Raw genomic sequence first — 27,282 nt, forward strand, 5'->3', positions numbered from 1 at the left:
CCACTTGAAATGCGGCAGATCAGCGTCAGTTTGAAATTCTGCCAGTAACAGTGTAATATAAGGGGCACGATGATAGGGCAGAAGAGAGGGACAGAGGATGGGTCTAACTAACCCTGGACTTTAATGTGAGTCCGGCATTCCTGTCTGAATATGATGGGTTTTACCATGTGCCTTTTGTCCTAATCCTAACCATTTGTGTCTGCGCATGGTGCGTTTGTTGACGTCCCTAGGTTGGTTGCTTGTGTTGCCAAAACATTACCACATGCAGCATCATCTCACCATGTGCTTGTGTTGACATCATGGTACACTGTAAAATCTGACAAGTTGATTTTACTTTAAAATATCTAGGAAACTGACTGCCTTAAAAAAATTAAGTAGATTTTGTGAAGTTGTTGCAACTTAAAAATAACAACTTTAATTAAATCAGTCTTTCTATGTTTTAGCAACTTCAGTAAACCAAGTTCACTGTACTATGCAAATGAAACAATTATATTTGTATTTTCTTAAACATGTTAAGAAATCAGAACTCACAGATCTCTTAATATTATCATTGGCAAAATTTTCTCTGTCATCATCAAGTTATTTTACATTAACTTGGTTTACTGAAGTTGCTAACACAATGAGAACAAGGTCATTTCATTGATATTTTTAAGTCATAACTTCACAAAATTATAAATACAGCTAAATGTTGAGTAAACCAAAGCAATTAGATATAAAGTGAATGAAAATTAAGATGAATAGTTGTAGTTTACTTGTTTTTGTCAAGGCAATTGGATTCCAAGATTATTTAAGTTATAACAACTCATCAGATTTTACAATGTAGCAGAAACATAAACAGCAGACGCATAAGATTACCTAAAGCGTGATACGTAGACACAGAAGTCCACAAAGGAGCAATATGTGACAACTTGGGATGAGAACTTGTTGCTCAAACTCTCTATCATCACTTTTTCACTGCCTTCACTAATTTCTTTAATTTTCCTCATCATCTTTTCTGTCATTATCTGTTTTTTATTCCTACTTTTATTCAGTGGAAGACCTCACTTTCCTCCTGTTACAATGAGCCAGCAATATTGCAGAAAAGAACTGGTGGCTGCTCAACCAATCACATCAATTCCTCTAATTCATCTTCATAGTTTTAACACATAGATGCACACGCGCGCACACACACACACACACACACACACACACACACACACACACATTTGCACAGTCTCTCAGACACACTGGGAGATGAACACAAATTATACATGCAAAAACATTGCAAAGATCAACCACACACAACATTTGGTAAAGTACACACTAGCAAATACAAGTGTGCATACAAGCACACGCTGGAACATGCATACACACAAATAAACATACAAAAAGTGTCACACACCCATAACATCACTGCCAAACATCTGTTGGCACATCTATAATTTCAACAGAACCCCAGTACACCATTGAGATGCACACATTGCCAGCTGGGCTTACACTTCTGTCAGGCTCACAGCTGCAGTGTGTGTGTGAGAGGATGGGGGTGCCTCCTCACTGTGTGTGTCTGTGTGTTCAGCAAAAAACGCCCATCTGACGACTCTCTTCCATACAACCAGTTATTGTCTTTGTGCATGTTACTGTTTGTTGATATGATGTGCATCAATAACATATCTACAACAAGTCATCCAGGATGCAGAGCTTTTAGCAAAGCATTCTTTTCTCCAATGAAATGCTTTAATGTGTAGCCAATTACCAAGCAGCAGTCCAACACGATAGCCAGTCATAAATGTCATGTGCCAGAAGCAGCATGTTATTATATTCCCTTTGCAGTATTTCTTCAAATGTACAATGTAAATATGAACTCTCCATGTATTACATAATATACTCTAGTCTAAACGATGTTCATTTTCCTACTTTGCACCTTAACATACACAGCACCATTCATCAGCCTGCCACAATAACCAAGCAGCATCCTCTGAGGCTGTAAAATGAAGCCAACCCAAAGTGCCAAAAACTGCAGTTTCTCTTATGTCCACTTGAGGCTGACTCCAAAACAGTCAGTCCCAGTAAACTCCCAAATTAAACTGCCCGACTTTACAGCAGAAATAAACATGCCGACAGCATGGCGCAAAACATGGTTTTCAGTCTCAAAAGCTAATTACCGTCCTCGTGTGAACTATATTGGTGGTGAATTTTTATATAAATTACGGACAGGTCGCTCTGAGTGACAAGGTGTCTGCCAAAACCAAGAGGGCAAATTCTGAACTCAAGGCTTCAAAATAGGTAATGACACATATACATCATCATATATAATAAGACTTAAGTCGGCGTGGAGAAGGGTCTGGCACAAGGCTGGATTTTCAAAATAAAAGCTCCTAGGATGTTAACATTGGTTTATAAGCAGGGCAGACAAAGCATAATTCTCAAAATAAAAGCCCCTGAATGGTAATAACTTTTTCAAACTGTTGTACTGGCTTGAAAAAAATAACTCCATTTATATCACAATTCTGCAGCTCTAAATACTTTTATCTGCAGACTTCAGACTTCAGCTTTAGGCATTCCAAAATGATTGTATTCCACCTTAGGTTTTTCGATTGACTTTCATTTCTGCATACTGTCAGTCATAAAAACCACATATAGCTTTTTCTCATTCTGACAGATTTTAACATTTTTTAGGAAATTTGTTGTATATTTCTGCATTCTTTGCAATGCTTTTAAATCCTTTTCAGCTTTCATCATTCAGATGCATTTTCTGCATGTACTTGTAGTAGTACTTTAACTACATTTTGCAGTGGCTTGGTGATCGTTCAACAACATTTATATTTGCAAAGTGATCCATGGAGATCAATTATCTTTTTGTCAATTTTATGTACAAGCAAATTTGGATTAAGTAAAATGAATTATTATTAGTAGTAGTAGTAGCAGTAGTAGTACTATTAGTTGTTGTTGTTGTTGTGTCATTGTTATTATTTCATTTTACTATTGATTCTCTTCTGTAATTGAACCCCCTTTGACCAGCCCCACTCTTTTTCTTTCATCATTGACCCATGCGAAGGTGTGGCCAGGCGGTGCATTTGGGCAGAATATTTTAAACTAAATGGAATATATTTGCTGTCAATTAGTCAGAACTATTGATTATTTCTTTTTACTAACAAATGCTCAGAAAAGTTGTTGCATGCATTTTAGAAGTTTCTGCATCTGGACATTAGTTTCTGAAGGCGGGTGTCTGTCTGATGAAAAAACAAAAGCCATCATTCCTCTTTTCTCACTTTGCCAAGAAAAGTATAGGGAATTTTACTTATTTATTTATTTGGTTTATGTGCTAGTAGTAGTAGGTCCTTTTTTTTTTTACAAAAGAAAAACTCTGTTCAGAAGAATTTTTGCTGGCATGCGACTTTTATATGTTATTTAGTTATAATTTCTTATACAATGAATATTGTCAATCTTTTTATTTTTTTTTTTACAAAGTAAACTACTTATTCTATGTAGCTTAAGTTAACCAAACTAGATTAAGATATATATATATATATATATATATATATATATATATATATATACATACATATGTATATGTATAAGTGTGTGTGTGTGTGTGTGTGTGTGTTATTCTGAATAAGGTAAGATATTGATTTGCATGAAAGGTACATTGCTCCATCCATCAGTTCTAGAGGGTTTCTGTGAGATTGGATGGGTGTTTTCAGAGATAGAAGTATTGATTTAATATCTCAGCATTCATACCTTGAGGTCGTTGCAAAGATTGGCAGGCTCAATTTCATTTTAATTATACCTTTAGGTGCTGCTGTCTGTATTTAATTGCAAAACATCTGAAATATTACATGCTGCAATTTGATCTCAACAGACTTTGTTCCATATTTTGTATGTTTTTTTTATTTTAATTTTTTTTTGTCCTGTCTTAAAGAGTAGGGAGTATGTCAAACTTTTTCCAAGTCACCAAGACAAATGTTCAGGATATACTGTACATTTAAAGGCTGGCACTAACCCGGTACAATGAGGGCCTGTTAGTTTCTATGTGGACATGGACACAAACAGTAGTTAGTAGACTGCAGGAGTCTCTGGAGCTGTGAAGTCATGGTAGACAGAGGTTGAAGCGAGAGATGGAGGCAGGGAGGCGTGAGAAAGATGGAGGAGGGCCCTTTTTTTTCAAAGCTATTTTTAGCTTGTTTATGTGCACTATGAGAAATGTACTACAAACAGTAAATAGTTCTGCCAGCATCATGTGTTCAGGTTTGATCTAGGACACTATCAGCCATCTTCATGTGAAAAGTCAAGCAGGAAATGCCCTCTTTCCTCTACAGTTACATCACATCCATCAGCCTGCACTGCAGCGAGGACTGAGAGAGAGAGAGCTAAATGCTGAGAGGTACAAAATGCATTAAGCCACATTAAAGAAGATTAGGGCAAGCATTGGTCGTCATGGAAACACCAAGCCTAAACTGTTATTAAGTGGAGCCGGCTGGCTAGCCAAGACTAAGATTCTACAACAGGGATAAGCTAAATGTCATCTAGCGCCTACCCAGCCCTTCCCCTCCCTCAGCTTTCTGTCTGTTATTCGGGATAACATGACAATCTACATCCCAGATAATCTTTGTCCAATAAATGTATTTATACATGTTTCTGCTTATTTATGGTTGCGTGGATTATAGAATGAAATCTTCCCAGTGCTTTGTGTCACAGCTGTGCTTCCACAAGCAACTCTTGATAGTGTTAAAGCAGTTGGTCACTTTGGAACAAAAAAAAAAAGAAAGCTTGTCATATTTGCTCAAACTGTCACTATCCTGACACTTGACAGATTATCAGTGAAAAAATCTGGTTCCTCTGACCACCTGACTAAAAGCAACCAATCAGAGCCAGGACACATCTCTAAATCAGTGATTCGCTGTTCTTGTTAATTATAAGATCAACAAACTGATGGAGGATGAAAGAGGATGACAAACATTTCTAATAATTCAAGAGCAAGGTACAGTCCAAAAGCCAGAATGAATGAAAAAAGATAGAGGTATTATCATTTCCAAAATTCACAAGTTGTTATGTAGCAAAATATTCTGCTTCATTCTGCTTCTTGATGGCATTTAAGCCTTTCAAAAACATTTTCACTGTGGTCCCAATCACTTAGCCTGTATTTCCCATCATGCCTAGAGCTGGACTGAGTAGTTTTTAGTTTAGTTTCCTGTTTATGTTCCAAAATGCCAAAGTCGAATGTTTTTGTCAGTCTTCTATGAGTTACTTTTCATAATCTGAGCTGTAATTCAATAATGGTGGGAGTATATTTTTGACAGTGTGTCATCAATACATCACAATACTTCTCTGAAATGCCTCTTGTCACCCAACTGATGAACATTTCCACAAGTCTGGAATTTATGCAAGTGCATGGCTTAAAAAGTGGTGGAGTGGTATTTTCAGTGATGAGGAATACCGGTTGAAGCTTCAATTAGGAAACGTTTATTACGAGCACTCGGGTCAACACAGGGAAGAGGGAAACATGCAACGAACAGAGAAAACACAGTGGTATTTATGCGGTTGTCATGACGTAGATGGTTGGGATGAAATTCTAACATGTCAGGAACTAAGGCTCTTCTGAGAATTGAGGAATGTGTTTGTGTTGCTAAATCTGCTGGCACTGGTCCATCTCAGGTATCTATGGTCAACTTACAGGCACTAAGACTTCGCTATATATGGGTAGTTCTTTACTTGAGGTAGACATAGAGTCTCGAACTAACTGTGGAGGATGCATAATCCTAAAATACATACTAACAGCTTTCATGCATATTTGAGCATATTCTAAATGTCTTGTTGACCAATTAGAAAACTTAGTCGCAACAACCACTTAAGTTACTAATTAATAACTAACTAACTCATTATTAACTAACTACCAATTATGTTACAGTAAAAAAAAACAAAAACAAACAAATACATTTTACAATTATCAGCTCTTATTTTAAGTCATTGTCTTTTGCTTTTTTGTTTTTACTTTTTTTCAGGGTTTTTTTTTCTAACATTTTACCAATTTATTGCTGTTTTTGCTCATTGCCCCATATTTTTGGTGGAAATCAAACCAATTTGCACAGGTTTCAAAGGGTTAATTGCTGGCAGGTAGCTTGGTGATATACAAGCCAAGGGGACAGGAGAGGGTGTGGGGCTTTTTCTTACATCCCACCAGCTGAACACATCAGTGTATACCTCATATGAACTGAACTCAAGACAAAGTCGAAAAAGAAATAAAAAGAAATGTCATTTGGAGCGGCAGCACTTCTTCCTTCGTTCAGACTTGATATACGCAGAGAATGCAACAACACCAGCAGCCATAAGCTTTTATTTTCTACTTCTAACTCGTTATTGGGTCAACAAAACACAATCCCTGCATGCTCATCATCCATTACACTGAAGTGTCGACACTGCGCATCCAGGAAGTAGCTTTGGCTCCTACAAATTGAATTGGGAACATTAATATTCCTCTTGGGGCCCCTGTGCTTTCTGGCAGGCCTCTACGTTGGGAAGTGGAGAGTGAGGTATAATGTTTTGTCAGCATATGTGCTGGGCCCTGTCCATCTGTGTGATGGGGCCCCACAGCTCTACTAATATACCTCTACACTGCCTTGGAAACCAGTGCAGTCAAGGGCCCCACTGAGGGAGAGCGGGAGGAAGAGCTCCCTGTACAGTAACTAGTGTGTGCTATCTGTGTGTACTCCATGTTTGTGTGCATGTCAGACCTGTGTTTGTGTACTTGTGCTCGTGTGTGTAGAGCACACACACACACACACACACACACACATGGTACAAGGTACAAGGCACAAGCTAAGTTTATTGTCATTATTCTTAAACGTAGTTTAAGAAGAAATTAAATTTAAAGGTGGTCCTAAATCCTGCTACATCTTTTGGCGTCGAAGGAGGAGTTGATGAGTCTCACAGCCTGGGGAAAGAAGCTGCTCCGTAGTCTGGTGGTCCTACAGCAGATACTTCTTGTTTTTTTCCCAGATGGCAGAAGGGTGAACAGACTGTGGCTGGGGTGGCTGCTGTCTTTCAGTATCTGAGGTGGTGCTGTGTGATGACCAAGACAGGTTCTCACTGATAGTGATTCCAAGGAACCTATAACTGTTCACCTGCTCCACCTCAGCTCCACTGATGTAGACAGGGGTGTGTGTCTTTGCCTCCTTCTTTCTAAAACCAATAATCAGCTCCTTGGTTTTACTGACGTTGAGCAATAGGTTGTTCTCTGTGCACCACTCTGCAAGATTGTTGATTTCCTCCTGGTATGAACTATCATCGTTGTTTGTAATACAGCCGATGATGGTGTTGTCGTCCGCATACTTCACAATAGATTGCTCCTGATGTCTGGGAGTGCAATCATGGGTGTACAGTGTGAACAGAAGGTGGCTGAGAACACAGCCCTGGGGGGCTCCGGTGTTGAGCATTAATGTAGAGGAGGTGTGACTGCCAATCCTAACTCTCTGGGGTCTGCATGGAAGGAAGTCCAGTATCCAGTTGCAGAGTGTTGTACTGAAGCCCAGAGTGTTAAGTTTTCCTATAAGCTTCATTGGAGACATTGTGTTGAATGCTGAGCTGAAGTCAACAATCAGCATCCTGATGTAGCTGCTCTTATTCTCTAAGTGAGTGAAGGCTGAGTGAAGAGCAGTAGATATGGCATCCTCTGTGGATTCGTTGGTTCTGAAAGCATACTGGTGAGGGTCCAGGCTGGCAGGGATGTTGTCTTTGATGTGCTGGCGAACCAATTTCTCAAAGCACTTCATCAGGATGGGGGTAAGAGCCACAGGGCGGTAGTCATTAAGACTAGACACAGCAGACTTTTTGGATACAGAAACAATGATGGCTGTCTTGAGGCAGGAGGGAACAGTCTCTTGTGAAAGTGAGATGTTAAAACATTAATTAGCTGCTCAGCACAAGTTTTTAGTACATGTCCAGGAATGTTGTCGGGGCTGGCGGACTTGTTTATATTCACTCTCAGCAGGAGTTTTCTCACATCTGCTGTGGTCACTGAGAGTGACCAGTCCTCTGGAGGCAGAGTAGACTTAACAGCTGAGTCCTTATTGAAGCGGTCAAACAAGCGTAAAATGTGTTCAGCTCGTTCAGCAGCGTGGCCTCACATATGATGGGGGCGCTGAATCGCCTGCCACATATCTTCAGTGCTGTTGCTCTCTCCAGTCTCTGCTGGTGTCTCCTCTTAGCCTCCTTGATGCCAGCTCTCAGTCATGCTCCTCCTTGTCTCCTGACTGAAAGGCAGTCCTTTTAGCTCTGAGAAGAGCCTTTACCTTCCTATTTATCCAGGCTTTCGGGTTGGGGAATGATCTCACAGTCTTTGTGATCACCACGTTATCAGCACATTTGCTGCTATATGATGTCACGGAAGATGCATATTCTTCAAGACTGTTCTTGTTATCTTGAGTGGCAGCATCTTTGAACTTTTGCTGTACACTCAAAACAGTCCTGTAGAGCTTGTGTGACTTCATCTGTCCACACTTTAACATTTTTATCTGTTGGTTTGACTCTTTTTATCAGCTGATAATATTGTCAGCAGAAGGAGCAGAGAAATACAATAGGCCAAAGTGAGGGCGTGGGAGGGCTTTATAGCTGTCAGGAATATTTTTATACACGTGGTCCAGGATATTTTTTCTTCTGTTGGGGATCTGGACATGCTGGTGAACCAGATTTGAGGTCTATTTGATTAAAATCAGAGCCCTTTAAGAGAGAGTCGCATCATCTCCGTTCGCTCCAATGGACTGTTTCTGACTCAATAGTTCAAGTAAGTAGCATTAATTGCTGGTGGCGCAATGGAGTTGCAGCAGAGAAGACCGTTTGTGATGGGCTTTAACATGGTAAGACATCTAAAGAATAGTTTTTTATATTATCAGCATAATATTTTAGGTAAATGAACATGTGCATTAAAGCATGATATAGGATTATCTGCCGCTAAATTAATAGATTTACGAAGCAATAACACATGCTAACAGAGTAAGCTAACATTAGTAAACTGTACTGTATATACACATATTGTTACCCGCTAACAGCCTGTTTATTTAAAATGTCCTGCTCTTAAGTAATTTCATCTAACATTAAAGAGTTAAAGGGGAGAAATGGCTTGTGTGATTTATTTTACAGCTCAGAGTGAGTTACATGTCAGCTTTGTTAAAGATAACATGGTGCTTGATAGCGGTGCTATTTTGTGATATATTTGTATTGATGTGGATTAAGAGTGCATATTTGAGACATCGAAACAAAATGTAAAAACAATAATAATGTAAGCAGAAATTTAATTTACGGAATTTTCCATTGATGGCAAAGGGAGTGAAGCTGAAAGACCTGAATGAGATCACAGGGTAAGTCATTTAGAAAAATGAAACACACTAGGCTTAACAGGGAATTATTCTCAATACTGAAATTGTTACACTACTGTATTATATTATATTTTATTATGTTGTTATGTAATCCTGTTATTGCATATTGCTAACTTACAATAGGAGCACTGGGTGCTGGAGGAACTATTTCGAAGCAGGTTAAAAAAACGGAGAAGGCTCTAGTTTAATGCAGTTCATTCACAAATAAATCCAATAGAGGGCAATATTACACAGCCTGATGAAGGCTGTCCTCTGGAGCGCAGATCTGACTAATTCATGCATTCATGTGCAGTGTATTACACTTTGTATTAAAATCACTCTCTTACATTAACAGCGGTGTGACAGCATAGAACAATGACGTAGCGTAGACCTTTTAAACAAAGGACACTATCGACAAATGCTGAGGTTAGCACAGCAAAAGCTAATTTCCAAGCGAGTAATTCACTATGAGAAGCGCAAACTTAACAAAACTAACTAACTTTGTTCCCCAACTTTCATAACTGAAGTTGGGGAACAAACACACTTCATCTCCCAAAGCGGTTTCCCACCCAGGCCTATAAAGGTATGTCTGACGCTCTCTCCTGTCCTTTTCTCCCTCCCTCTTTCAGCAAAAGAGCTACACAGGATTCAATGGAGCCTGGAGACTCCCTGCACTAAGACAGCACCCTCATCCTGAGTATCAGCTCCCTGTCTTCTGCAAGCCTTTCCCTGTTCCTTATTTTTATTAAACCATGTACAAGGCTTCCCAATGGTGTGCTCTTTGTTTGGGTAAAATGTTCTAATGCAGTTAGAAAAAAGGTAACCTCACATATTTTTTATAGCTGTCATCTGTGGTGAGTGTAAGACTACTTCTGCTGGCATTACTCGACAACATTTTCCTCATCTGCATGTCAGCGTGCCTTCCTCTACATGCCTGGATCGTCCCCGTGCAGCACAGCAAAGCATGGTGGAGACTATCTGAGAGGACACCACAAAAGAAGGACATATATCAACTGCTTGATGTGCTATTTATGTTTGAGTTTATTAGAAATTAATTAATCACAGTAAGTAAGTCAGTAGAAAGACAAAGATAAATAAAATACATATGTTTATATATATAAGCAATAAACAGCAACCTGCTCCTTTACCATGGTCAGTCTAAAATATGTCAGCATAACCATATACATCATATCCACATCACTCATATTTATACTATGTAATTATACATTTTACATATAAAAGTACTATACATATACAGAATGTGTATATATAGGTGTGTGTGTGTGTGTGTGTGTGTGTGTGTATAGATTGTATATATTTTGTATTTTAAAATATGTTTTATTTTTTGTATTTTAATCATATTTAACCCTTATTTAGCACTTAGTCTATTCTTTTCTGTTGTCTTTGACTCTTGAGCTGCTGAAATGTGTGAATCTCCAGAGTGTGGGATTAATCAATCTAATCTAACCCTGGCTATTAACATTAATCTTTAGATACTTTCCTTAAAAAACAATATAACAATGAAACTACATACAATGCTCTTTGTGTATATTGTAAATCAATGCGGTTATTGACTGCTATTTAGTGAAAATCTGAGTTTCGTCTCTCCGTATAATGTATTCGATTGGCCTGCCACACTTCGGGAAATATTCGAAGCCTCCATGAGTCAGGTGACACCTGAGCATTTTGAACTTCCGTAGTCATTTCTCTGTTTACTCTAGTGTACTAATATGGATGACATCTTAGCACCAAAAACTCACTCACTCACTTGAATTAAGTATGGGGATTTACCAATGTTTTAATTTTTTTGTTTTTCAAGTAAGAGAAAATTTTCAAAGTGGTTAGGAGCAGTCTTACCAAGAAAAGAGACAATATATTATTTTTGCAGTTTACGTGTTTAATTGTTGTAAGTTTTGCATTCGAGGAATATTTTAAAAATGCATTATTATAATTTAATCAAATTAAATTTAGATGATGTTTTAGAGTAATTATGATGGTCAAATTATTACATTTTAATGACAAAAGAAATACTACTATACTTGGTCTATTGATTGTAATTACTGTGGTTTCAATTACTGTGCTTCTCTCTGATGTCCAGAGCTGGGATTTATAAGTACATTTGCTCATGTACTGTACTTAAGTACAAATCTGAGAAACTTTTGTTGCTTTCACATTTTACATTCTACTCCACCACACTATAGAGATAAATGTGGTACTTTTAGCTTCACTACTATTATTAACCACTTTACAAATTAAGATTTTTTTGTGCACAAACCATAAGAAATTAAACAAATGCAGCTGAAAAAATTAATCAATCTTTTTTTTTTTTTTTTTTTAAAAAGAGGCAACTATTTTTATGATAGTATAAGTCATTTTTCATACAAAAAATAAACAAAAAATCATGGTTCCAGCTTCTCATAAAACTGTATTCACGAGGACTCATGGTTTTGCCCTGTAATTATCTTATTTGTATTTATTAAAATTATTCAAACCATTTTGCATGTGTATTTTTACTTTTAATACCTAAATGCGTTTTCCGAAAAGTTCTTCTTACAACTTTTTTCTTCTTACACACCTGGTCAGAGCAAATTTGGATGATTAAGAAAGTTTGGTGTGTCTGGAGTTGACTTGTCTTACATTTTCTCTTACCAGAATATTAAAATATAAGAGATATAAGAGAATGTTGCTGCATGAGATCTCCTGTATGCCATATTATATCAGAGGTGTGGGGACTGCTCTGTCATTCTCCCTCCCTCCTCTTCCTGTTAGCCTATTAGCTGTTTCCCCAGAGGCACCTTATCCTTACTGCCATCTGCTGGCATGGCAGGCATACTGATTCATTAACAAACAGGGCTAAAAACAGGCTGGGCGCTCATTAAAACACTCATTATATAGGACATCCGAGTGTCAGAAGTGTGTCGCTGGATTCTATGAGTTCTCTTTTTTTCCCAATCAAACTCTTGGATCCACTTCCTTCACTTTCTGCCCTCATCCTCTGATACCACTGGGATCAGAGCTGAAAAAAAGGAAAAGGTTTGGGATGTGCTCATCTAATAGAGGCCAAGAAGTGAGGATGAGTAAGGAGATGAGACTCGGTAAAGGTGGAAGATTTGAGATCCAGCCAGGTATTCTGTGAGCCACAGCCATGTCAGAGCCAACAGAAAGACGAGATGATTAAGAGTGAGTGATGAGCCTCGGGAAAGTTTTTTTTGCCTTTGGGGGTTTAATGGGCATTGTGATAGTCAGAAATTGCTTGGACCTCCATAAGGATTTATTGGATGGATTTTCTAAATATGTGTATGAGTGTGTGCTGGAGGAAGTGCACCAATGTGTCTGCGCACATTGTTAGAGAGTAACCTTTCAGACCCCCCTCTGTTCCCAGAGATTGAGATCAGGGTTAAGCACTATCTTACACACAAACATACACACACACACTCTCTCTCTCTCTCTCTCTCTCTCTCTCACACACACACACACACACACACACACACACACACACAGTGAGATAAAACCCGCTCCTTAATGTAAGATCAGTGGATCAGCCATGAGAAAGGATGGATTAATTGCAACTGATGTGACCTCCGGCCATAGAGGAAGATGTGAAATAAGCGAGAGAAAAAAAGAGAGTGGGACTACATCTGAAACCAGCCTGTCAGGGTAATCCCCTCACACACACACACACACACACACACACAAACACACACACACACACACACACACAACATTATCATGAAACATCTGTCTGCCCTGTTGAACCCCACCCCCCCACCCCCCTCAGCTCAGGTCAAATGAGGCCGATTACACTGTAAAGAGATGGATGGGAAGATACACATTGGGGTGTGTGTGTGTGTGTGTATGTGTTTTTTATATTGCATAGGGCCAGAGGACTGGCACAGTCCTGATAGTCACATCCATATCTGCCACAGTTTGGTGCGTATACCTCTGGGAGGATTCCTGAAGTGTATAAAAACAAAGTGTCACTGGTAAATGTATCTGCTCTTTAAAATGCTACATAATGGAAAAAGAATATAGGCAATTAATGTTGCTCTGTTGTTCCGTTCTGTATATAACGTATGATTGCGGAAAGACGGGACTGAGTTGTCTTGACTCTGAGCCATGGGACAGGAGGTAGTAACGGCCCCAGACCTAATACATCCATGCCCCAGACCAGATCTGTGTAAAGTGTAAAGCCGGACAGATGTGACTATGGGTGGCACAAGTGTGACATTTTGACGATGTCTTTATGTGTGCAACCCACCGAGGGAGAATTGAAAAGCTGCCGTTAGCATAGCGGCTAACTCAAGGAAGAACAATGGCAACCATAAATATCCGCAAGTGGGAAAATAATGAGATTCAGGAGCTCCTTACCTTCCGAGCAGAGGACCAGATCAGCCAGCATGTAACAGACACGGTAAATAATTGTGTTTGACACATTAGTGTCTTTGTTATTGTTAGAAAACGCTGCCAATGCATATATGTCGCACTAGAGGTGGACACTCGTGTGTGAAATGTCATGCCTGTCATGCTTCTGTTGATCGCGGGATGCCGTGATACAGTATATAATCACACATGACGCAGTTATCATTTGGTTTTGTGTAAAAGTGCAGGACCATTATAATGGGTGGACTTATGGCCCTATAGTAACATCTTTGTGTAAAAGCAGCTTGTGTTACAGTCCTGTGATAGTCCGGCGACCTATCCAGGGTGCCCACCTAGCATTTTGAGATTTTGATCCATTATTGCTTCTTCTTCTTTTTTTTTTCTTCTTCTCACTCCTTGTACTCTGATGTGTATCCCTGTACAGATTAATAATTGGTGAAACTGCTCTGAAATTTTAAATAACAAATATAGACGCTTGTGCCCTACTGGACTGATTTCAAAACTTAGCAATCAAATTAAGTCTTGTATTACAATTATGTGGAATAAAGAAATGCCAAGTCATGGCACTTAGAGCACTGGCAACCTGCCTGAGGTAATATTGGACAGTGGGACACATGCACCAAAATGGACACATGGACCAAAAATTCGAGGTTGTCCCCTTCTCAGATGGAATTGTTAGTTTGGGCCAAAGGTGCAGGAACTGGTAGAGAGTATTAACAATTCAAGCTAAATAATAGCAGTTAATAAAACATCACAAATTAATATCATCATCATTGCTTGACATATGTCTCCCTTAATGAACACTCTGCCCACTCTGTAGAAAGGTGCCAAGGTGTTGCTGTTTTTGTTAACACCTCAAAGCAGAATGCGTGAGTAATGAAGAGAAGCATCATGCTGTGGCATTTGAATTCTGACTTTAAAGGTTTTGCTATGACTTATTATTCTTTAATAGCTATCAATCAGATATTTCAGATGTGTCTCACAAAGTTCCCCGTGGCTCAGCTGTCTGCTGCTCTGAGTTGCCAAAACCATCCACCTCAACAGCAGGGTCTGACTACCAGCTCCTGCTGTGCACTCACATCTGTCTTTATTACTCCGTTTCCTGCCACCTCATGAAACATTAATAAAATAACAAGGAGAGCTCAACTCTTTTTTCAGACCAAGGGTTCATTCTGGAGAGCAATGATACTCAACTCACAGCCTGCGGACCAAATCTGGCCTCACCAATAGGGTGCTGGGTGCCCTCCCAACCTTTTTCTTTTCTTTTTCTATCCCGAAATCCTAAAAACTTCCTAAAATCCTAGAAACATCATAAAATCCTAGAAACGTCTTACAATACTAGAAATGTCCTAAAATCCTAGAAACATCATAAAATCCTAGAAACGTCCTACAATACTAGAAATCTCCTAAAATCCTAGATACATCATAAAATCCTAGAAACGTCCTACAGTACTAGAAATGTCCTACAATGCTAGAAATGTCCTACAATACTAGAAATGTCCTAAAATCCTATATACATCATAAAATCCTAGAAATGTCCTAAAATCGTTTAAATGTCTAAATCCTAGAAACATCCCAAAATTCCTAGAAATGTCCTACAATCCTACAAATGTCCCAAAATTCAAGAAATGTCCTACAATCCTACAGATGTCCCAAAATTCAAGAAATGTCCTAAAATACTAGAAATGTCCTCAAAACCTAGAAATGTACTAAAAATCCTAAAAACATCTTACAGTCCTACAAATGTTCTAAAATCCTAGAAATGTTCTAAAATCCTAGAAATGTTCTAAAATCCTGGAAACATTTATGGTACTGCTGCGACTGGCCCCTGGCCTCCTGTCAGAGGCCCCTGAGCAAAGCAGGTTGAGTATCCCTGCAATAAAGAAATAGAGCCGAGCAGAAAGTGGAGGCATGGAATCCACTGCACTGTACGCTATAAGCCTATGTTAAGCTGTGTAGTGCTCTGGCCTCCTTGATTGTTTTCACTTGAGTCTCACGGTGTGTGAGCTGTAACCCCTCAGGCTCATAGCTGTGCATTTGGAGCTATTCTGCTAAGTGACTGCCACAAGCTAAGCGGCAGTCATGTCTGTGCCTATAGACATTAATGAGATTTAGCCTCAACAAGATAATCTGTTGTCTGTGTTTATTCACATCAACTTTTCTCACAACACAAACACTGTGCAAGCTGTACAGTACTCTACCTACAGCTCATATCTTATATAAAACCCACTGCATCATGCATCATATTGGTGTTTTTTCAAAGCAGATTATTTTCCACTGAATATGTATCAATGCATATATTGCTCCTGACCTGCCCAAACTGTAGGATTCTGCAGATCTGCACTTTTCCTCATCAAGTCTGCAGGAATAATGTTTGCAGTGCCAGTCGATAAAAGCTGATGGATCAAGTCAAACAGTATGAGGGAGAAAAGAACAAAGAGAAAGATATATTGTTCATTATATATTTAAAGGGCACCACAAAGGGCCAACGGAGCAGATGCAAATTATCAGTCACAGTCACAAACCTTATAGAATCTGCCAGGTAGACATCCTTAGGTGATAGTGTACCCTGTGTGCAAGTTAAATGTGTGTTGTGTTCAGATGTGACGGGGAGAGAAGACACAGGAAGCAGCACTGGCTCTTTGATTGTTGTTGTGGCACAATAATACTATAACGCAGCATGAATTATGTGTGTCTGTCAAGCTGTGACTCTCCTTCGGCCAGCTTACAGAAGGCTTTCTGACTTAAACAGTCAAATTACAAAATGTCACAAGAAAATAATCACTTTGGCACAATGAAATTCATTTATAACAAAAAAGGTTCACATTAAGCACAGAATAAACATGACATTAAAAATACAGTTTAAAAAAACATTCCAAAAAATAATACATTTATTATTAAGTGAAAATAAATCAATTCAATAAAAAACCCATATTTCATTACTTCTGTGAAATAAAAAACATTTTACCGTTTTTAGATAATTTAACATTTAAAACATCATTCAAACAATTAACCATCTCCATACATATATTGCATATGGATATATATATATATATCAAGGCCAGTGACCTCTGTCAAGCAGCCAGATGGACATTTGAACCCAAAAATCCATAGGTTTTAAATAGTGAAGTATACACACACACACACACACACACACACACACACACACACAGGAGCACTCTTAATAAGAACATCACATGCCTTGTAAGCCAAAGCCACATCAATATTTCATATTTACCACACTATTTTTCCACTTCGTTTATCATTTATGAATGTCACAGTGTGCATGCAGAAGATTTGTGTGTGTTTATACATCTTTTGTAGGTGTGCCATTTAGATAATGTCAGGCAGGCCATAAGCTCCTCTGGCATCTCTGCAACACTGGTATTCCACCATCGACAAGGCCATTCTCTGTGAATAAACAAGTGTCCCCTCTCCTCAACACTCAACCCTTAATTATTCATATGAAGCTGAATGGGACATTGTTTATCAAGGCTGTAGCACCAGGGGACCTTATGCTCTGGGCTATACACCTATGAGTGTGTGTGTGTGTGTGTGTGTGTGTGTGTGTGTGTGTGTGTGTGTGTATGTGTGTGTGTAGTATGAGAAAGAGAGAAGGAGAGTGAAAAAGATATTGAACTAGCTCATGCACAGGCAGCCAACTTTCTAATTGGTAATTAAAATACCTTTGACAAACTAGCTTCAGCTGTCTCCTCACTATTGCTATGGTAATGAGGGTTGAAGAGGTAAACTGTGTCCCCAGCAGAGGGAAAGGCTGGCTGAAAAGAGAGCGTGTGTGCTTGTCATGATGAGCACTGCTCGCTCTATATGTAGGTGCTGACTTCATTTGACCTGCAGCTTAGCCACAATGTGAATACAGTAGAATACCATGAGAGACTTAAAGGCAGTATTATTGATAGTAAATAAAACAAACAATACTTTTTATTATTGATTTATCTGTAGATGTTAGATTTTAATCAATCGGTCAGTTGATCGGTCTACTAAAATTCCAATAGCAATGAACTATCTAACATGTTCTCATCCTATGTGGTCACGTCACTGCTTTGCAGTGGACTTCCACTTCTACATATTACGTTCGAGGTATCCTTTTGTGTCTGCTATTCCAGGATTGCACGTGGCCGCACGTGGTTATGTTTAAGCAACAAGAACACATGGCAACCAATGTCTGGACGTCAACAAACAGACATGCTGGCATGGATGGTTAGGATTAGGGGAAGGAGGCACATGGTAAGGTATATGGAAGAACATCACTTTCAAACTGAAAGTCAACATCTGTCTTTTGCATGAAAGTCCAACATTTGTTGGACCCATAGAGCACCCTTCCCACCCACACTCACGCTCTCTACATTATGTCATTTATGGCAAAATTTCAACCTGACGGCGTTCTGTGGTGTATCTGCAAAACAACCAGTTCCATCCAGCTGCATTCTCAAGTGATGCCACAGGTGCTGTCTGATCCTCCAGTGGCATATATTAACACTCTGACTGATTCTGTTGGACTGCATTCTCTGCTGATCCAGGGATTGTACGCCGGAAGCACTTCCAAAGCCACAGTATTTGACAAATGTGGAATGAGAATGTGCTGAACTATCATGGATGGCAGCACTTAGGAATGCAATCGGACAGTCATGTGTGCATGATATGGTACAGAACATTGAAATGCCGACAATAACGGTGTAATAGAAGGAGCACGAAGGTCCCTATAGGGCTGATGGAAGGAGTGTTGAATGGATTCAACCAAACCCTAGACATTCATGCAGGAGTCTGGTGTCTGCTTTCCATCTGAATGTGTTTTTTTGTTGTTGCTTTTTTCTATAACTTATCATGCGCCTTTGTTACCTAATCCTAATCATCTGTGCCAGTGTGTGCATTTTTTGATTGCATGGCCTTGACTGCCATATGCTGCTGTTGCCTAAACATAACCACGTGCAGCTTATCTCACCATGGCTTTGTGTTGACACGGAATGTAAAGAGCAGACAATGAGGGATACTTAAAACGTAATATGTAGACACGGAAGTCCACTGCAAAGCGGCAGCATGAGGTGGAGTGAGAACGTGTTGGATGTTCTCACAGTCTTTTTGTCAGTCAAAAAGTCAGAATGGAAACTTAACAAGCACCAACATTAACACTTTAAAATGTTAGATAAATGGAAAGGTTGCAGCTTTCACAGAATACTCATCTTATTCTGTCCTCTAATGGGCACTGATGTTCATTTGTCTGACAGCTGTTATTTATTGTACGAAAAAAAAAATCTGTTTAACACACCACAAAATGCAGACAGCTTGACTCATGTGACATCAGTCTGTAACATATATGTTTGTTTCCAGTCTGTGAATGAAAACAGAACAGAGACTATACACTCAAAAGGCATTTCTTTAACTGATCAGTAGAGCCAGTAATTTTAGAGATTCCATGTTTGGAATGAGCCATTATTTCTTCCATTCTGCAGAGCCTCACACACCTCTGAACATGCACCAAAAACATTCCTGAAAGAACAGGAATATTACATTATAATTTGACTTCTATTTCATGTCTTTTTTGTTAATGTCAAATCCCAAAATATGTGGCATTTCAAGTCTAATAGCATGTCATCATGTTTTAGCGGCTTAAAGGCCACATTAGTAATAACAAAGGAAATGGCAATGCTTTTATGCTACAGGTCTATCTTTAGATTTACTGCACTGTAGTGATCCATAATTACAGGGTGAAGCTGGACCAAATCAAAACAGAAGTCTTTGAGGAGAGGAGGAGGTGGTGTGTCATATATTTTAAAAATCAGTTCATTCTTAATTTTTTATATGAATATTAATTTCATTGTTGCTTTTTACAAAATACCCAGTGTCAAACATTAGATGATTCTAAAAAAAATATTCTAAATGAGCAGACAATTGGCATGTTTTTACAAAAGCATTGACCCTCTGCTCCAGCTCATAGCGTGTTCAAACACCATATGGGATGTTAGCGTGTCTCCTGGGTGTCTTGACTTTGTCGCCAGCACTTCATTAGTATTCTCTTTGAGTGCTTTTATCCATGTTTAGTGTGAGGTTGCCCCGACATCCTTCATAACAGGCCATCTATTTGCTGAGGTGTGGACCTCGAACAGACATGTAGACCTCCATCTACTCTCATTCCCCATCAGGGTTCCCACTTGTCCTTCACTGTAAAATCTGACAGGTTTTACTTTTACTTTTTTTACTTAAAAAAAAATAGAGGAATCTGAATGCCTTGAAAAATGCAAATAAATATAAATGCAAATATTAAAATTAAAACATTTACTTAATTTTTTGAAGTTGTTGTAACTTAAAAATGACAAGTTTATTTAAATTAATCTTTCTAAATTTAGCAACTTGTTGCAACAACTTCACAAAATTAAGTAAATACAGCTTAGACGTAAAGTCAGCAAAAATTAGGAATTAAAGTTATATGTACTTGCTTTTTTTTTTTTAAGGCAATTGGTTTTCAAGATTATTTTAAGTAAGATGAACTTGTCAGATATTACAATGTTCAACCTGTTTGCCCCAAAATTCAGCCCTTTCCTCACCCTCACCTTCCTACCTCATGCGGCTCTTCCTCTTAGCCCAATTTCATTCTGAGCTCGTCAAATACGTCTGCTCTGTCAGTGCTTACGGCGTACAAGCGTGATGCCAAAAGAAACCTTCCACATCCACCTGGAATCCCGCTGAACCCACCTGGACAGGACTGGTGGCGTTGTTATTATATGCCACATCACCTGAGAATGTGGACAGACAGAACTGGTCATGTGCTTATGTAATGTGGATTTAGAAATTTGTAAAATATCTACTGGCCCATAGAGCATGCATAGTCAAGATCAAAGGCAGCCGAGCACGGCTGAGTGCGACAAAGTGCGGCCGAGCGGGTAACTTCCGCCAGTGAAGCAACCAACTTCTGGGTTAGCACCTCGGCTAGCATGAATGGCGGTTTAGAAAAATTAAACTTGGGGCTCTTTCCAAATGATATCGAACTGGATGGTTTACATCTAGATAGGGACAGAAGACGTTACGCAGGGGTTTTGACGCTCACAAAAAATTATTTGCTAATTTACAGACATCTCTTTCGCCATGTTAGTCAATGGGGAAAAGTCCTTTTGGGCCAGTGTCATCACATGACCGACTCAAACGGTGTGCGTGATGCACTTCCTGGGGGCTTGGTTGATACCCTCCTCCACTAAACCCTCCAGATCTGCCCCCCCCCCTTTCTTCCCAATTACAAAGCGCTGTCAGTGGGGTTGACAGTGTTGCACTGAGGAGAGCAGGGCACAGGCAGACACATGGCTGTTTGATCATTCTCTGCACATCCACACAGAAAGCCACCCTGGATAAGCACACACTTTAGAGATAACGTCCTTGTATCATTTAAATGTTAATAGGCTTTCTATGGGCTCAAACCTACATTTATTATTGTGCAAATGAGCCAATTTCCCCATATCTGTGCTGTCGTTAGAGCTGGCATGTTTAGTTGTCTGAACATAATTAGAATTATTGTACTGTAAGGAAGAGAAAAGAGGATGGGGGGAGAAAAGAGAAGAGAGGGAGCTCATCGTTTGTTCTAGGGAGAGTGGGACAAGCTCTTTGGTGAAAGTTTCCTTTGAGAAAGAAAGAAACATTCTCGTCTCCTTTTTCCTGCCACAGATTTATGGATCATCCCAATTTTCCCGCCGCTTCCTTTTTTTTAATTCTACAGACGAGACTGTTGGCACACTTTGCTTCTGTAGGCAAGTCACTTTCCTGTAGGCGGGGGTGGAGGAGAGAGGGAGAAAGCAAGAGACAACAGCAAATAATGTAGCACGGGTGTACAGTTGGTGCAGAGAGTACAATCAATGTTAGACAAATCAATTTCAATATCAGGGATGTGCAGGGACCCCAAGCCCTGATGCAGCCAAAATGACTCTGATACCCCTCAGTGAGGCCATACTGTGTTTGTGTTTTTGTGTGTGTGTGTGTGTGTGTGTGTGTGTGTGTGTGTGTGTGTTTGCTCATTTAATTGAACTGTAAATGTGAACAACCCAGAGTGGTTTACTGAATTTTACTAGATGTCCCCAGAGTTCTCATCCCAAACTCATCAAAAAGCGCCACCATTTTAGTGATTTTGGTGTATGAGCATGATGCCAAAAACCACCTCCCACACTAGCATGGACCGCAGCTGGACAGCGACTGCTGGCACAAATTGGACAGCAACAGATGAGAATGATCCACACGCAACGCGCATGAGAAAGTGGCCGGACAAAACCAGTTGCATGCACATGCAATGCAGAAGGATTGCATCACATCATAACGCTGCTGGTAATGAATGAATATAAGGAGTGTGTGTGATCATAGAGCAGACAGAGGAGGTGGTGGATGAGCATCGCACACAGACATCTGACTTTCATGCTGGACTCCAGAGTTCGCTTTAGGGCTGCAACAACGAATCGATAAAATCATTTATAATCGATTATCAAATGTGTTGGCAAGGAATAAAATTATCAATTTGATATTATTACATCACTTGCTACGATCATAAACCGATGTTTTAAAGAGGCTTGGCTGAGGCAGAGAAGACGTTTCGCACGAAAACTTCAAAAGTTTGGGAGCACTTCACGTTATGCAAAACAAAGAAGTGTGTTAGCTGAAAAATATGCAAAAGTGACACAGCACGGCACACGAGCACCACGGTTATTACGCAGCATCTAAAATGAAAGCAGAAGTGAGTTACCAACGACATGGAGGACAACGAGTGAACAAGGAGAACGCCAACCTATGGTCGTCTGGTGAGTTCAGGCCTAGGGGCTGCGAGAAACGGGAGGTTGGCATGCATCCACCGGAGCCATGAGCGGAGCAGAGGCCAGAGCATAGCACATCTCCACAGCCGGCTGCTTCAGAAAGGAGAGACATGCTTCGTGGGAAAGCGGAGGAGTGCACATGTGCTTCACCCCTCTTCCAGTTAAGTCTCTCTCCTGACTGCTTTTTGGGCATATACGATTCAAAATAGAAAATTCAAGATTCGGCCCTGGCAAAAGCAGCAAAACGTTCTATAGACCTGACTAGATAGGGATGAGCCATTCCTTTGTATTTTAATCACCTTTTTTTGTGTGTGTTTGGAATATTGACTTTATTGCACGATTTTTGGTGTGTTTGCTGTGTTTTTTGGTAATTACAGTAATATTATAATATCTGTAATGTTATTACGCTTGATTTTTTTAACCTTAAGTCATTTGAGTGCATTGTTTGATTTCTTTGATTGTATTTACTTTGGAACAATTTGGCTCACCTTTTTAGTTATTCCTACACCACCTCTTTCTGGATGTTTAGAGACATCTTTGCTGATCAGAGTGTATTTCTTTATTAGCCAGCGGGACGGTCCATCAAGCAGCAAGCCACAAAGGACCACAAAGGAGGCTTATTGGACTGGATGTTGCCAAATGGACTCTGGACCTTGGGACTCTTACTGGTTTTAGTCATTGTTATTTTAGCCATTTCAAACTTGTTTTTAACATTATTTTAACCAGTGTTTTTTTTTTATTAGTATAGTAAATTATTCTTGTATTCAACCACTTGCATGCTGTCTTGGGTCAGTACACTCCCTAGTGGATTTTATTACGATTTTATCCAAAATTTTATGAGGTTTTATCTTACATTTTCTTAAATTTTATTTCATATTTTTAAATCTCAGCCTACACGTGTAACATTTTAAAGTTTTAAAGTACGGAAACATAACAGGAAAGCTGTAAACATTTAGTTTTTGAATTGTTTCATATTTGATTTTGTAGTCATATATTATTTATAATTCAATATTATTTTGACAGCTCAGCAATTCTCAAGCAACTGCCTGTTTATGCACTGCACTTTTTTCACTGTTGTCAATGATAATATGTTTCTGAGGAAAGTGATAGAAGAAAAAATGCTTATTTTATTAGTATTTTTTTTTTTTTTTACTTTTTAAAATCTTATTTAAAAATAATTGACCAATTAAATGATTCTCAAAATAATCATTAGTTGCAGCCCTAATTCGCTTTCTGTGTGGATGTAAGATTTTTTTTCACCACCTGACCATGTGACTATTTTTCCTAAACCCAACAATCTGTGTTGCCTAATCCTAATTATTATGACGGCCTGCACTGGTTGCCATGTGCTCATGTCAAGTAAACATAACAACGTGCAGCGTCATTCCACAATGTGCATTTGTTGACATCAAGGTAATGGCATCCCAAAGTGTAAACAGCTGACGGAGAGTTATACCTAATACATCAGGAAAGTAGTGTAACGGGTTTGTTGAGGACCCAGATGCAGTACACAACAACGCTCTGGCAGTCGGTAATAACTTTTATTAATACCAACACAAATGAAGTTCAGCTTACAGATTGAGAGTTCGTTCTTCGGGCTGTGAGCCCTAGTAATGTCTCTGGGTGTCACACGAAGTGAAGAAACGAAGCTTGTACCCACTGTGGCTGGTGACGAGGAAACCCCGTAGCTCCGCGAGCCGACAACACATGTGGGAGCGTTGTCGGGGGTCGAGCAGAAGAGTGGTCGGGGGCAGGCAGGGGTTCGGTCACCGGGAAGTCCGTCCGCGGGGACAACAGCACCAACAGGGAACAGGCAGAAGAATCGTCGAAGCCAAGCAGAAAGGTCTTTACCAGTGAAGCCGTCAGATTTCCGGAACGCCGAAACAGAGCACGTGGTCGGGGACAGAAGGCAGGTAGGTTCACGGGGAGTCAGGCGAGGAGAGCAGGTCGGGAACAGGCAGAGTCGGTACCGGAAGATCTGGCAGGAAAACGCTGGAAAGACATGCATGCTGCAGAGGACGATCTGGCAATGAGTGTGTGAACAGGAGTGTTGAATGATGATGAGCTGCAGCTGTGGGGAGAGCAGGCTGCAGCAGTGGGCGGGGCTTGCAGGTAGAGCAGGTCAGAGGAAGGTGAGTGGAAAGTTACCGGCAGTGAGGAGGAGGAGGACAATGCAGGAACCATGACAAGTAGACCAGGAAGGTCACTGACAGAGCGGCACCATGTGACGAGTTGGGATGAGAATGTGTTAGTGTCCCACATGATTAAGCGGTCAATCTAAAGCGTATACTTAAAACGCCATAAGTTGATGTGGACGGTCTCTGTCTGACTGTCACCATGTGACAGCTTGGAGAGAGCCTGGGTTGCTCGTCGCCCCAAACAGGAAACAAACATGTCCTCCTCCGCTCTCCCCCCTGCTGAAATTGAAAAAAGTGATGTGAAGAACATTCAGCAGCAGCTTCTCAGTTTTACAAACTTCACCCCTGGCACATCATACCAGCTGTCACAAATTAATATCAATTTATCAGTTACTTGATGACAGGCCATGTGTATTATTTCTCTTTTTTCTCTCTTTCTGCTTTAATAATATATTTTTTTAATTAAAAAACTAAAGAAAGAACAAAAAAAATACACAAAAACACAAAGAAAACAAGGTAACATAATGAATATTTTGCAGTTACTCTCACTTATAACTGAGTGTATGGGGGTATTCCGCTAAATATAAAAGAAAGAAAGAAAAAATAATTGCTGAGTGGGCTAGCCAGGTAGCAGCAGTGGCTTTCAGTGGCTCTGGCTAGCAGTAAGCTGGCAGCCAGTTATCGTGCTTTGACTTCTGGCAGCTCACTCTGGTCAGGCTGAAGTGCACGTGGTTTCAGCTGAAGTGGGTTGTAAGAATGAGATGCTGAAAGTCTTAAATTAAGCCTGGCTGTTTGTGTGCTCTCTGCATGTTGCAGTCATAGCGTGAGTGCAGAACATCCACTCTGTAACGCCACCCTCAAACTACAACTGAACTGAATGTTTCTTTAGTTCCAACAAACCAAAAAGAGCATGACATCTCATTATGTCACTGTTGGGACGGTATTCTCATTCATTTCAGATCAATAATTTAAGTTCATGGACAATATTTTTGAACCATGAGCCTTATATTTGAATTAAAAAAATCATAAAAAATAAGGTATGTGAGATTAACTTGACTTCAGCAGTGGCATTTTATACAGACATACTGTTGTGTCAACATTTAAATAACGTATTGGATTGGATCTTTTCTATTGACCCATACCCAATAAAAATGATCTGGTTCTTGATCAGGGACATCACGAGTTTTTACTTGATTTGATTTGACCTGGGTTATATATGTAGGCCTAGAGCTGAAGGAAAACTTTTTTTTACTGTATGTGTTGCTCCAAGGAACGTAGGCTAGCTGTTGGGTTCCTGCAGTTTTCCCCTTGTTTTCCTAATGTTTTTCCCTCCCCTGTGTGTGTTGTCTGTCTTGTCTGTGTTCTCAGGCTGGGTGTGGCTGACCCACTTTTGCTTTCCCACCTCTCAACTGTCACACCTGCTGTTCATCCCAGTCAAGCCACACTACACCTGCTGCAGTATTAAGCCTGTCAAGCCTTCCACTCATTACCAGTTTGTTCTGTCTAATATATGACTACAACTTCACTCTTGCTTAGTTTATCTTGGACATTTTTGGAAACTGTTTTTGACTGCTCCTGACCACTTGTCTCTCTTTGTTGCCTCAGATCTTTGGCCTTGCCACACCCAGCCTTCCCCAGTTTTCCCCACTCCGTTCCCTGTACCGTTTTTTTGCCTGTCTCGTATCGTTGAATCTCGTTGGATTTTTTGCTACATTTCAGAAATCTGTCCATTTTGCATTTGGATTGACGCATTGTACCCTTTTCGGATTCTGTACATTAAATTGTCTTTTCCTGATTCCTGCCTCTCGTTGTATGTGTGTGTGTGCGCGCGCATGTGTGCGTGCTTGCGTGTGTGTGTTCATGTTCGTATTCTGCTTTTTTGCATCCAGTTCAAAACATTGACTCTAACACTAGTGTAATATTAAATGAATCCTCTTTATTGTCATTACATACACATCACAGTTCAATGAAATTTATTGAGGCTTCTCTTGTCATAAGTTAAAGAAAGGTATATATATATATATATATAGAGAGAGAGAGAGAGAGAGAGAGGGATATATATATAGATATAAATGTGTTGTGTGTGTGTGTGTGTGTGTGTGTTTTATAGACTAATGCTGAATTATAAAACATATTTTATTTGTAACCAATAAGCAAAGGTAGCCTACTTTTTAATTTAAAAAAATAATAAAAGAAATCTGCACAGATAATGTAAGACTAGTCATTTTCCCATGTGTCCGGATCATTGACAACTTCCAGGTCAACTTGTAACAAATCATGACTGCAGGACATCCACATGTCAGGGATTTATTTAAGATTTCCTTAACACACTTTTTAGTATTTCTAACCCTAACCCTGACCCTAACCCTAACTCTCCAGTTTGTCATGCTTAATCTTAATCTTATCTAAATTAAGGTTGCAATAATGATCATTTTCAAACATTCATTATATCTACTGTGTCAGTAAATCAGTACTGTAGGTAATAAATTTCTGTATTAGCCCAAACAAATCACATTCTATCATACATTAGGAGCACATGATACTATGTTTGAAAAATAATGGTGGTAGTATTTTACTGTATTTGAATCTTAGACACTTATATGTTTCCAATGTCAGATAATCATTTTTTTAATGGAC

The sequence above is a fragment of the Plectropomus leopardus genome, chromosome 3, assembly GCF_026936395.1.
Source record: "Plectropomus leopardus strain MGB_pleo_1.0 chromosome 3, ASM2693639v1, whole genome shotgun sequence".
In the NCBI taxonomy this organism is placed as follows: domain Eukaryota; kingdom Metazoa; phylum Chordata; class Actinopteri; order Perciformes; family Serranidae; genus Plectropomus; species Plectropomus leopardus.